This window comes from Lissotriton helveticus, chromosome 6 (genome assembly GCF_964261635.1).
Source record: "Lissotriton helveticus chromosome 6, aLisHel1.1, whole genome shotgun sequence".
In the NCBI taxonomy this organism is placed as follows: domain Eukaryota; kingdom Metazoa; phylum Chordata; class Amphibia; order Caudata; family Salamandridae; genus Lissotriton; species Lissotriton helveticus.
The window spans coordinates 144,370,390-144,384,989 of record NC_136067.1 but is presented as its reverse complement, the minus strand read 5'-3'; the positions used below and the strand labels follow the sequence as shown (position 1 = coordinate 144,384,989).

The window sequence follows — 14,600 nt, the reverse complement described above, 5'->3', positions numbered from 1 at the left end:
TGCTCGGGGTTCTCAATCCCCAATACACAACTCCAAGGGTGCCTCAGAAGTTGCACGGAAAGCAATTTGCTGGCTTTCCAAGATGGCCGGTCCCACGTCTCTCGTCGTCTCCACGGGTCTCAGCTCTGCTGTGACTGTGGATCGGGCTGTTGGAAGTTTGGAAGTCCGGGTCTTGTCAGGTTCTGTGCTCGGGCTCCGGCGGGAGCGTCGACAAAGCAAACTGTTGATCGCTTGATGGTGCCTGCTTGCACAGGGTGGTCATTCCTTGACCACAAGGGAGATTCTTCAGTCCTCTATCTTCAGGTAGAACGTCGAAGGTCCAGAGTTTCGTTTCAAGTTTCAGTCAGGATAAATCTAAAGTCTTGGGACGCAGCTCCTTCCTATATACCAAATTTAGGGGCTGGATTACCTGCTAGGTCCCTCCTATGGGTGGGACCAGGGAAGGGGTTTGTTACACCCCTTTCCCTTTGTCCAGTTTCGTGCCAGAGCTGGGGCTGGAGTGCCCCAGCACCGGTTTGAACCGGACTATGCATGGGACACCTTGTGTGCCCCAGGCAGTGTCTCATTTCATTCAGCCCTCCCTGCCCCAATACACTATGGCCTGTCTGGGGTGGTGCTAGCAGCTCCCAAGACAGGAAACCTATTGTCCAAGCCTCCCTCGCTGGAAGGAATCCCAGCAGCAGGAGGTCAGACTTGTGTCTGTGGCAGCAGCAACCATTTTGTGATGCTGAGGCTCTGGTTAACTTTAACCGGGATTAGCAGGAACAACATGTCTTCTCCCTCTAGAAGGGTGGAATGCTACCCCCGTCGCCAGAACTGGCGAGGGGGTAGTATTCCAAAGCGTATGACACCTTACACGACATGTTTTGATAAAGCCAAACCAAAGTTAGCATTCAACCGCGAGGATTATAATGCACTTAAGAGTATATGGTATGGCAATATCATAGAACAGCTATAAGGACATGGTTCCGAAAGCTGCAGACAGGCTCCGCTCATGCTAGAGCACCATCTCACATAAAACCTAGCACTCTGCCATCAGGATTGTTAAGGCCTGCCATAGGAGTGACTTATAGGTGCATATGTGTCTATATATAATGGTAGGTATAGGAATACTATTCCTAAGCAAGGGGTGATTACACGACCTTGCCCCAGCTGAGTGATCAGCCAGTTGTGTCAGTTTGGATGGCCAGCCAGGGGTGGCAAAAAATATGCTGCAGCCCCTGGTAGGCCTTTGGTGCACCTATGCCCTGGGTACCTATGGTACACTGTACAGGGACTCACAAGAGTGACCCACATCCGAATTGGTGATGTACCTAAAGTACATGGTGTGAAGTTTAGAGAGAGAACAGCAGGGCTGTGGGTCTGATTAGCAGGCCCACAGCCACATTAAGTCGAAAACCAGTGAAGCAAAAAGCAAAAAATGGGGTGACCGTAGGAAAGCAGACCCTACTTGCCAACAGATACCACTCTGTGGGCCATGTTCAGTGGTGCTTGCATGAGCCGCTGTACCTGTCCTTCTTGCACACAATCTGCACTGCCTTGCTGCAGTCCAGGACGACGTAATATCTTTGGTGGCTATTTCACCCCATTTTTCCCCACAACCATTTTGCTGCCTCCTCAAAAAGAGGAAGGGAGGCGTTTAAGTAACTTCAACCTTTCTGCGCTCCCATAAACGACTTTTTTGGTCCCTAAAGGGTGTTGCAATGAAGTCTCAATATTGAGTGAAAAGCTAACTTATTTCCTCATCAGTGGTCAATTTTCAAAATAGCTGGGTGCTCTGTGTCATGAAAAGAGGTAGAGCATATGTTTGGCTAATATCCTCTTACACACATCCCTTGACTTTATAGGATTGCTCCAATTTTTCCCCTAGAGGAGACTTTATATTCTGGGCATCATGGAACTTGTGCCTGAAGCTCACCGCTGCTAAAGTTTTACATTCAACATATTTCAAATCGAGAAAACATGAAGCAGGATTTAATCAAATTAAGACCTCTATAATTTAAGCTAATGTATGCCTTTTGAGATGTTCAGGGTGATAAGTGTGATGCAGATGATGTGGGCCGAGTAGCTAGTTGAACAGCTGTACCTGTATTTGCATATTGTTTGGGAGGCCCATTGCCAGTATCTTAGGTACATGATGAGAGAGAAGTCTGGTTTGAGTCTTTCTTCATCATTATGAGCTTGATATGTATCCATACCTACGTGACTGGCTGATCGATGTGTCCTACCAGAGAAGGCTAAGGTTATCATCAGTATGTTACTACACTCACTGTTGAATCTGGTGCTGTCATTAAGCCTTCCTCATCGTACATACTTAAACATTTTTATATGATCTAGTGTGTGGCCGTAACACTGGAACACCAGCGGGCATATGGTGTTGCACTTCAGTTCTTGTCATTAGATGGCTGAGTGTTGGTTTCAGAGTTTTCATGTCAGGGATCCTGATATTAGAGGCCATTGCCAGGAATCAAGGCATTATTAATCGCGGAGAAGAACAAGTTAACAAGCTGAAAATGAGGCTCATCACACTTGAAGACTAAACTTCTCAGTAAGCAGCACAGGATACTTAGTATTGATTTGGGTGTGCATAAGAGAACATCAGGTAAAAGACCTCCTAAAACGTATTACCTAGGATGTAGGCAAACTGTTAAACATTGGTATAGGGGCATGGCTTAAGTCAATGGAGTGAGACTTATCCCCTGGAAGCTCCTCTGCTGACCGCTCTGCTTGAACAGTTTTATGATGTTATGTTATTTGCTCTTTGAGAGCGCATGGTTACCCTCGGGTGTCGTGGCGCTAAGCACTGCCTGCTGGAAACAGTAATGAATATTCTACTGGTTAAAAAGCCATGTTTACAACGCCTTCCTAAATGAGAGGAGGTCTGTGGAGTTTCTCAGCTAGAAAGGGAGATCATTCCATGCCTTTGATGCGCAGGTGATAAAGCCCCTTCCTCCCCAATTGACTTTTTTAATGACGAGACTAGAGCTTAGCGTTTACCGTTGAGCGTAGCGTTCTTCTGGGACATACCACTCAGATTTTCGCCTCAGGAAGTCAGGTCCTACTCCATTGAGGGCCTTAAAAATGGTGCAGAGTGCTTTAAAGCACACTCTTAGTTTAATGGGGAGCCAGTGGAATTGTTTTAGTTCTTCCTTAACGGAAACAAATTTCGGAGTCCCTGACAAGCATTCTGGCTGCCGCATTCTGAGCGATTTGAAGTCTGTTGATATGTTGCTTTTGGGCATTCAAATATAGGCCATTGCAGTAATCAAGACGTGATATGATGAGGGCCGTGATCACTGTCTTTAGGCCATTTTTGGTGAGAAAAAGTATCATTTTTCAACTTATTTTGAGTGCCAAGAAGCAGGCCGAAGTTACCATACTTATTTGGTCACCCAGAGCAAAGCTTGTTATCCACGATCACCCCTAAATTCTTTGCTTTCTTAGTGGGTGTAGGAAAGATTCCCAAACCTTCAGGCCACCACTCAGGTGTCCACACATGTGGATTGTTCCCGAACTTTATGACCTCGATTTTACTCGAGTTCAGTTTTAAACAGTTAGCGGACATCCATCCAGAGATGGCAACCATACAGTCATGGAAAAGTGCCCCAGTTTCCTTTTCAGCCTCATCTCTTAGTGACAACACTATTTAAGTGTCGTCTGCATAGGAGGTGAGTTGGAAACCAAAGGATATTATCACTCCGGCCAGGGGGGCCACATACACATTAAAAAGAATCAGACTGAGAGATGGGGCCCTGTGGCACACCACATGGGAGGGAATAAGGCTTTGACCTACCGCTATCCAGATCCACAATTTGCATTCTGTCAGAGAGAAACAACTGCAGTAGTTTCCAAGCTAGTCCTTTTATCCCCACCTTAGACAACTGGTCCATCGAAACTTTATAATGGACCGTGTTGAAGGCCGCGGACAGATCTAGCAGAATTAGTATACCATTGCCTTCCCTATCCAGGGCTTCCCTGATTTCTTCTGTAGACTTAATTGGGGCTGTACTCTGCTCTAAACCCATATTGGGATGGGTCGAGTATTTTATTAGATTGGAGGAATGCACTGAGCTGGATGTTCATGGTTTTTTCCGGGAAGCGGAAGCCGCGATATTGGCCAATAATTATTAGGGTCCTTTGGGTCAAGGGTCTGTTTCTTCAGTAGGGGAAGAATGGAGGCCTTCTTCCACATACTGGGAAAATGCCTGAGCTAAATATGGCATTCAACAGGGGTGTAAGTGCTATCCCAATGTCTTCTGAAATTTGCTTCAGAACAGACGCTGGACAGGGATCAGTGGGAGCCCCAGAACGAATAGAACTAAAAAAATGTAATTGTATCTGGTATCTCAAGAGGTAGAATTTGGTCTAAGACCGTTATAGGGCTAGGATTATCTGGTTCCGCCATTAGCGGCCTCTCTTTTTCCTTTTTATCAGCTAGGGTAAAAGAGGAAATTATGGATTCCCCCTTTTGTTTAAAAAATCGGCCAATTTATCGCAGAGTATAGGGCTGCTTGAACTCTTAGGGACATTCAGATTAGCCAGTTTCCTATTAGTTTTAAAGAGTTCCTTTGAATTAGATTTAGCTTGTAAAATTTGCACCGCAAAAAACTTTTTGGGGGTGTCCAGCACTAGCTCCTTGTAGATGGCAACGCTATGTCTATATGCTTCCTTATCTGAACCTTTATAGCCTCTCCGCACAGCTCGTTCCAGGCGCATGCAGGCCAATTTTTCATTTTTGAGTTCATCAGAATACCAGGGGGCTGAGGGTTGGTCCCGTTAGGGGTACACTTCTTTACAGGGGCTAGTATTTTGCATGTTGTGTCAAGCCATTGTGTATAGGCCACCGTAGCCTCTTCCACTCCAGATGGGAGGGGACGCAATGATCTCTTCAGGTATCTGAATCAGACGATACCTCCAGATGAAAGTTGAAATCCCCCAACATCGTAAAGGAAACTAGGCATAGCCCTTCCTCGAGCAGGGTGCCTAACAACTCCAAAAAAACGCTTCTGGGGCCTGGCGGGTGCTGGAGCAGTATACCCTAAAGGTGCTATGCTGTACGGTGTGGAAACCAAATGGTAGGGCCTCACAGCAGGTATTGGAGGCGTTGTGGGAGGTAGGCTCCAGTGATGGGTGATAGATGACAGCCAGCCCCCCTCCCTTTTTGTGCGGTCTATCCAGTGTGCAACATTGGAAACCTGGCGGGTCGCTTTCACTAGGTCTGGTCCCGAAGCGTTATCTGCCCAGGACTCTGTAATGAAAGCCAGTTTAATCTTGTATTCCTCCAACAGAAGTGCACATTCAGTACTAAGTTTGATCAATGATCTGGAATTTACTAGGACACATTTTAGTGGGCCTGCGTCAGCTTCCTTTACCCTCCTATCTGGTTGAACATACGGGCCCGTGACTGAAGAGTCTAAAATGTGGTGGAGGTATAGCCGGCAGTTAGGGCAGGTAATTGATGTGTTATTGTTCATGGCTGTTAATGGGATCAAAGGACATCTTAATGTACCTTTGAGGCGTTAACATAAAAAGATGATTTCGGGACCCGAGGCTGAAAAACTGGGAGGAAAGCGGGCCGGTGATGCTACGCCCTAGATGGTGCACATTAAAGCCTCTTGAACTTCTGCCACCAGTAAGAGGAGCCCTCCCTTGCCCAGCTGATGCTGGGGTTGAGTGGCAGACTTGGGACCAGGTGGTTGTGAGTAGGCCACCTGTATAGCTCTCAACTGCCTAGACCAGCCTGAGAGATGGGGCAGCCCTGCCTTCAGTGGAGCCTGCATAGGACTCTGACATGGTGGCCTGGTCTGATGCTTGCCTAGCTGAGTACAGGAATGAGTAGCATTGAAAACAACCTGAGTCAGTGACCTATAGTGGGCATAGGGTCTGGGGACACTCATGATGACCCTTGTAGAACCTTCATTAAATTAACATAACTTAACATAAGAAATGGAAACTCTACTAACAACTCTGCCTCTTAGTGTCTGTCAATTATTGAATCAGATAGCTGATCCAGTGGCGTAGGAAGGTGGGTGCGGGCCGCCTCAGGTGTCATCACTGACAGGTTGACAAAATGGCAAACATAGGTGTTTTATACACTATTTTTGCCATTTTGTTAAGCTGGAGGTGACAAGAAATTGTCTGCCCCGGGTACCACGATTACCTTGCTACGCCACTGAACTGATCTTCACGAAACAGCCAAGTTGTTGGAATAACAGGTGGAAGATGAGGTGGGGCATTAACGGAGGAACAGTATTCAGATAGTGGAACAGCTCACACAAGCCAAAAGTCCTAGAATGATGGTTCATCTCAAAGGACATTTATCTCTTCTTTATAATGGAATGAGCCTGCATGATTCAGGGGCTCCCTCCAGCATGGCCTCAGGATATCAGGCACATCCATCAACCCAAGTGACTCTGACACAAAATCATTGGGTTCTGGAACTGATACTGGGGAGTAGGACTGCAGAAAGACCATCACCCACGCACTCTTAACCAGCAGACTGGACTACGGCAATGCCCTATACGCCGGAATCACCAGAATCCTTCTACACGAACCCCAAACCATCCAGAACGCTGCAGCCAGACTCGTCCTCGGGACACCGCGCCACGATACATGACCCAACACCTACGAGACCTCCACTGGCTCCCCGTCGAGAAGAGATCCCCTTCAAACTCCTCACCCACTCCTACAAATCCCTCAACATCTCTGGACCCAAATACCTCAACAAGAGATTATCCTTCTACGTACCCAAGAGGAACCTCCGCTCCGCCGACCTCGCCTTGGCAGAGGCCCCGCGCATCTGCAGAAACAGAGCAGGCGTAAGAGCCTTCTCCTACATCGCAGCTTAGACCTGGAACGAGCTCACGGTGAACATCAGACGCTCCCCGACCCTGCACACATTCAGGAAGAACCTCAAGCCTGGCTGTTCGACTGATCCGGAGCTGCTCCCCTCCTCACCCCTCTCCCCAGCGCCTTGAAACCCTCACGGGTGAGTAGCGCGCTTTATAAACCCCTGTTTGCTTGATTTATTGAGATTAGTAGATGGCACCTTGAGTTACCCTGAAGATGGCAGATGGAATCAGATTGTATGGTGATCAAGCCAGTCACTACATTTCGTTGTCTTCCTAAAGAGGAAGGCAGCAAAATAGAAAAAATGTGGATGGCAATTGTTCTCTACATCTTACTCATCCTACACCAGTAGTACTCTCAGATGGATTAAGCAGAGACTCCATTTTGATGGGTAACACAGTTGAAGAAGGTAGATACGTAGCAGGAGAGGGTAGATCAGTTAGAAATCCATAGGTGATACTGTGTGTATAATCACAAAACAGATCACAAAATGGCCATCTGTCTGCCTAGTTTTTTTTTTTATATATATTTTTTTATTTGAACAGTAAGACAAGAGTAGGCATTACAGATATCAGGTGTCAAACGGTAAAATGCAGAACAGGGACAGGCGGGGGAAATATTCATACAAAAAACCATCGTAAGGAACACGTGGCCCATCACGATTACGCACATTAGAAAGGAGAAATAAACAGTCTATTATACGATCCAAAACAATCCCACCCGAGCGACCCCGTCCTCAATGATACAGGATAATTAAAACCAGTGTAGACACCCGGACAATAAAGGATCCGTGGAGAGTAAACAGCCCACCTCTCATAGAAAGGAAAAAGGAAGACAAAAGGGCCATAGAACAAAACAAAGGCAAAATAAAAAAAACCTCCCATAACCCCCCACCCTGCACCCCTGCAATGGCTACAGCCTAACCCCACTGACAGCGTGCCTGTCGCCCAAGAACTACCCTAAAAGAAGGGGAAAAGAGAGAAAGTGGAGGAGGAGAAAGCAAACACACTCCCGGTCTCCCGTACCCCCCGCCAACAGCGACCTCCCCGAGACGTGGTAAAACCAATAGTCAGCAAAATATACGAACCAGTCGGGGGAGTATAGTCAATAACCACCCAACTCCCGTCACAGTATAGGCACAACCCCGGCATTTCATAAAACTATTATATGAGATCTAAACGATCAAGTTCAGCCCTGGCCAGTACGATCTTTCATGAGAGTCTTCTTCACTCGAGCCGCCATCTTGATGGAAAAGGCAAAGTGTTCATAAAAGTTCATGTCAGTGCAGTAGGATCGAATACCGGATAAAAGTTCACGAATCGAACGAGGAAAGGTGTCCAAGAACAGCGAGTATCTCGAACAGTCACTGAGGAACTTGTTACCACACAGAAGACTGTCCATAGATGTGTTAGGTGGCAGCAGACTCGAGCAGGAGACGCTGGCGATAAGCACTGGCTGGCTTGTTGTTGACTGGGGACCGCCAAGGCTCAGTAAATCCGGGATCTGCACGGGGACCTCGATTTCAAACGTTCGGTGCACCGCTGGTACCACAGCTAGCTGGAAACTTAACGCAGAGTCGTCCTCCGGTTCCAGGATACCGTTCACTCTCACAATCAGTGTCCGGAACACAGCGATGGTATGCGAATGGAGCGCCCCAATGGCGGCCATAACGGCCTGCAGCGATGGCGTGCCTTCCGTCCGCTCCATCCCCTCTCAGTAGGTGACAGAGCAGGACTTGAACCCCGGAGGCCGGCTACTCCGGGTTAACAGGCCACACAAATCTGATGTTGAACAGTGGGCGCTCCTCGTCTAGCAGAACACACCTTCGCCGACAGCGAGGGCCCCAGCCCGCCGACCCCGGGAGGGCAGCAAGGTCTGCGGGCACCGGACCCCCACCCCGGCAGCCGGCGTGACACGCTGGTGTGTCCTCGGTGTAGGTCATGCACAGGATCGTCACCAAAAATCAACAATTCACGGCACACTTCGGGAGACCGGGCTCAGTCCAGGTCTCACGGCCGATGTTGATCAATTCCAACCCGGATAGGCTAGAAATCGAGGCCCCGGCTTCCACACGGTGTTAGGCCGAGAATGGAAACACGGCGTATCTTCGTCAGCCGATGAGGTAGAAAACTCGGGATTGCGCCATGAGAAGCAGAAAAACTTCATGAACAAGGAAATCTGGTGTAAGTTCAGGATGAAAGGCAGGATATTCGAGCTGCTGGCGGAGGTCAGCGGAGCCGGGAGCTTCCGCGGCCATCTTGATTACTAGCGTAGCTCCTCCTCCCCCTAGTTGTTTTTTCAAACTTAATTTTATTGCAACACTGCACGGATATTACATTACATGTCAATTTTACAATTTATAGGGCATCAGCAGTAGGCCAATTATTAACAAATGACATCACAGCAGACTGTTTGGGCACCCACATGTTCCACTCATTAGTTTAATTGCTGAGTGCATAATAACTATACGGTATATAGAGCCTTCTCCACCCAGGAGAATTGTGTGCAACAAAACTCTTAACCTATAGTAAGAAGGTAAAAATAAACAAAAAAAAAGATCTGTGGCGGAGATTAGTGGCAGAAACCCATCCCATAGGGAATAGAAGGTAGGGCATCTAGCAATCTGTCTGTCTAGTTGACCTACATTTTGCATGAACCTATGATCTGGAGGGAAGATATCAACTGCGTACCTGATGTAGATTTAAACAGATTCCATCGACCTATGCCTGTGGGGGTTATTAACATAACAGCTGGGTGATTTTGAGGTTAGTTGTTCGGGCTAACAGATTCTTGAAGGGTTGCACGTCCTTTAGATGGAGAATATGCTATCAACACATCACCTTTTGACTTACACTTAAGATTGGACATATCCCTGCACTCTGAATACCTGCATGGTCTTGCATCCAACATCAAATACCTAAGTAGAACACTCTCAGATCATAACCCTTTACTTTTAATGCTGAATAGTGGGAATCCACTCACATGTATTCTGGCCTGGAGATGGAGGGCATGGCACCAGGTGACAACAACAATGAAGGGAATTAGTATTCCCTAATCCTTTAGATCTAGGACAACATGTTTCAGCCAGTCATACATCTGAGATCTGCGGCTTTCTTCTTGACCGCAATCCTTACTCGTTAGTCAACTCTCTCAAAGCTTCAGGCATACGCACTCTCTAATACTATTCAGAAGCAAGACACACTGAATAGGCTAAGTAGCGGTCGACCCTCCTTGAAGATTGTTTCACTACAGGGGACGCTCCCTCCATGAGGCTTAAAGCCTTCAAATATAACTGCTCACCAGAGGTGATACATCCACAAGGCGTACTGTGACTGAAACATGTTGGCGTGGACCTAAAGGATCAGGGAATAATAATTATCCAACAGTCACAAACTTTCTGCTTTTAATATCCCTTATAAAAATCCAGAATAAACATCAGGTACTTGGACTATTGTAAGAGATTTTTAAGTTTGTTCTCAGGATCCCTCACTTCATGAGAAGGTGGAGTCACACATCAAAGTACTTCCTGTAACAATAGGAATCCCATCCACCCCCTAATATTTGGGTGTATGAGACAACCTAATGATGAAGCATGCCAACTCGGTTGGTGAGGGAGGGTTTGTCATTTTTTTTTTAATAATAATCCTGACACATGATTGAGAGGGTGCTATTTTGGCCAACCCGTCCTCTCTTCTCCCCCACTTTCTTTTTGTTGGAAAGTGACACTGGATTATACAGCATTCATGGAGGATTTATCCAATCATGCAATTCTTTTAGGTTAATGTTGGGACGTTTTAGAGTGGGAAGCCTTTAAAGTTTTCATAAGAGTCGTATGCATCAACACCTTCCACAGGGTTAGACATGTTTTAGACAGGGAGGCAACACTGCTTGGAAACAACATGAGGGACTTTAAGGGAGCTTTCTGGATGTTGTAGTTATTACTGATTACACACTTTGTAGATTTCAAGCAGACTAAGTCGTGTTAGGCTTCAACTGGTATGCAACTTCGTTGGTGAGCAGTGTGCATCATGCATGGATTGTAGAGGATGTTATTACTGACACCGCTGAGCGGCCATTCGGGGTTGATAAAAGTGTGGTACTGTGATGACGTAATAGCCACAGATTGGGAAGTGAGAAAAAGTTATGTTCTATCTCCATCAGTTGTTGTCTGAGTGAACTTTTTGTCTTTGCTTTATTGGAGCTATGTTGAACTTTGTTTCTAAACCTCAATAACAATTATTTAAAATGTATTTCAAAATACATCAGAAACAGATATAGCTGAACCTACAGAAGCAACAAACTCAAGTTTCTAAGATCAAAGGCATCTATTTTATTATTTTGGAAAATAAAAATAGTGTCTGCCTGCTGCTGGTGACGCAGGCTCAGTAACAATGATATTGCATGATCTGCGATTGGCCAGAGAGCACGTGATTGCAGCGTCTTGTGTATCCATATGTTGTTTTCTTTGCACGTAGACACTGCCTGTGAGCCCAACTACCTTTGCTTCCTAGAAGTCATAAAATGTAATCTGCATATGATTATAAATGTAAAACTAACAGACAAGATAAAACAAACAAAATGGCCCATAGCTATGAGTCAGATTTGCAACTGAAACAATCCAGTATACTTTTAATAGGTTAAACAACAAAGGTGAATGATTTTTAGGAAGATTTTGTAGGTTACGGTAAGCAATAGTGTGGTTAACTTATATGGAATAGTTTGCAGGGCAGTAGGGACAACTGCTTGGATTAATCCTAAAATATGACGTGTTGAAAGGAAAATATACATTTTTGACTTATCGGTTTGTGTAGTAGTAAATGTCCTTCAAAACAACGTTTTGCGCCTTCTAAATAATTTCCCTTGATTGCTGCTGGAAGCAGGAGCTTCCTTTGATGTCCTCTTCATCACTAACAAGGCCTCACTTCTCCATCAATCAGCTTTTCTGCCTGTTAAACTCATCATAGCAAGTAGGAATCTGCTCTTCCCGGAGTAAATCTGATATGATGCTGGAAATCCTGAAATCCACTGTCTCTAAAACTACTATCTAGATGTTCTCCTGCTATGTCCTAAAACTGGTGAATTTAGTACAAGAAGACCTCCCACTCATGGTCTTCCCCTCTTTGGTCATTTTGTAGCGTAATTAACCCTTACCCCTAGTGCAGGTGTCGGTCATTGGCCAACACTAGGGAGGCACCAGAGGTAGTCCTTTAATCAGTGGCATAATGAAACTTGAGGGGGCCCACCTGCACAGTTCACGGCGGGGGGCCCCCACGCTCCGGACTCAGGCAGGATAATGCCATGGGCCAACCACCTGAGTACAGTGCTAGAAGGGGCCCCCTGGAGCTCGCCCCTCCCCCCCATCCCTCCCACGGGAGCTGCAGGGGCTATTGTTACGCCACTGCCTTTAATATTTTTAAGATCTGGCTGCTCTGGAAGAGCTTCCTGAGCAGTCAATCTTTTTTTTTGTGTAATGACAACCAGTTTGCAGGGTGCGCTGACATCATTACACTAAAGTGAAAGTAATTCGAGCCGATGGGCTCGCTTTACGTTCACTGAATCAGTGCTCTGCCCCACAGCACTGATTGGGGTGGGAGAGGTATCGTTGGTTAGGGGAGAATCCTCAAGCAGGAATCCACTCGCTATCACCAGGGAATTTAGGGGAGTGGCCCCTTGGGCATGGGCTTGTGCTCCCCAAGAGCCCCATAGCAGAACAGTCTTTCTGCTCCCCCTAGGGGGCAGACGTGGGTATTTATCCTTGATTTGCCAATGTGGAAAGTCCACAAGACACCACAGTCGTTTTTTAAAAATAAATATAGGGGGTGGGGGCTCCCCATTAAAGGCATGGCCATGCCCTAACCCCCAAAAACGATGATGATAGTCATTCTGTCCTCCCTGGAGGGCATATGGGGGCGATTACCTCCAATCTGCCCCCCAGCACCCCGGGGGTGGGGGAGGCAGAAAGCCCACCAGACACCAGGGAATGTTTCATTTATTTATTTTTAAATCTAGAGGTGGGAGCTGCCAACCATGGAAATAGCCATGCCCTTACCCCAACAAGGGAGATAGTCTTTCTGCCCCTCCCAGGGACGGATGGTATGAAGTACCCTTGATATGCTCCCCTGAGGGGGCAGAAAGAACACTAGACCCAAGGGTTGTTTTTTAAAAACATTATAGGGTTGGGGATTGCCCATTATGGGCATGGCCATGCTGCCACCCCCAAAAACTATAGTGGCAGTCTTTTTGCCCCTCTGATACTCCTAATCTGCCCAACCAGGGGCAGAAAGCCCACTAGACACCAGGGAAGGATTCCTTTTTTAAATATAGGGGTGGAGGCTGTCCATCATGGGTATTGCCATGTCCCCCTCTCAACAAGAGAGACAGTGATTATCCCCCCCCCCCCTTGGGGGCAGGACAGGGGTAATTACTACTGACCTGCCCTCCCCCCGGTGGGGCAGACAGCCCCCTAGGAGCTAGGGAATGTTTTTTTTAAATATAGAGTGGGAGCTGCCCAGCATGGGCATGAATATGTCCCCACCCTAAGTAAAGAAAGACCTTAAAATGGATCCCACCCGAGTCATGGAAGACAGTCACCCACGCACTCATTACCAGCAAACTCGAGTATGGTAATGCTCTCTATGCCGGCTGCAACAAATCCCTACTCCGCAAACTCCCAACGATACAGAACACCACAGCCAGACTCATCCTCGGAGGCCCACGGCACAAACACAGCAGCCCACACCTGTGGAGACTCCACTGGCTTCCCTTGGAGAGGAGAGTCACTTTGAAAATCCTCACCCACACCTACAAATGCCTTCACAACAACAGACCCAAATACCTCAACAACAGAATAAGCTTGCACGTACCCAAAAGGAACCTCAGATCTGCCAACCTCGCACTAGCTGAAACCCCGCACATCCACAGAGCCCGAGCAGGCGGGAGATCATTCACCTACATTGCAGCTAAAACCTGGAATGAGCTACCGATAGACATCAGACACTCCCCCTCCCTGAACACCTTCAAGAAGACTCTCAAGACCTGGTTCTTCTCTGCAACGGAGCTGCTCCACCCCCTTAGCGCCTTGAGTCCCTCATGGGTGAGTAGCTAGCTTACGAATCCTTAATTGATTGAAGTAAATGGGGCCCCAGTCTTTCTGAACCCCGTGTGGGGCAGATGGGGTAACTACCCCCAATTTGCCCACTGGGGGGGAGGGCAGAAAGCCCACTAGACACCTAATGTATTTTAATGTATGGATGGGGGCTTCCCATAATGGACATAGCCATGTTTCCACTCCAACTAAATGGGGCAACAGTATGTCTGCGGGGGTGGGGGGAAGATGGGGATAATTACCCCTGATCTTCCCGGGGGGGGGGGGGGGGGGAGGGGGAAGGGCAATAGAATCCAGGGAATGTTTTTTTATTTTTTTAATATAGGGGTGGGCATAGGTATGTAGTTATGCGCCCACTCCAACTAAAGGTGGCAACCGTCTTCCTGTCACCCATGGGGACAGATTGGGGTTATTACCCCTGACCTGCCCCTCTGGGGGGCTGAAAGCCCACTAGATGCCAGGGATTTGTTTTTTGAATATAGGGGTGGGAGCTGTCATGCTCTGATCTAAAGTAAATGGGGCAAAAGTCTTTCTGCCCCTCGTGGGGCAGATGGGGTAATTAATCCCTATCTGCCCCCCCCGGGAGAAAAAGACCACTGTATGGCAGCAATATATATTTTAATGGGATGGGTCTTTCCCATCTTAA

The 14,600-nt window shown here is 47.2% G+C and overlaps 1 protein-coding gene across 1 annotated transcript in view; it reads left to right on the top strand.

Moving 5' to 3' along the window:
- RBKS (ribokinase) overlaps positions 1-14,600 on the top strand; it is a 399,775-nt gene that overhangs the window by 233,676 nt on the left and 151,499 nt on the right. The window lies entirely within an intron of this gene.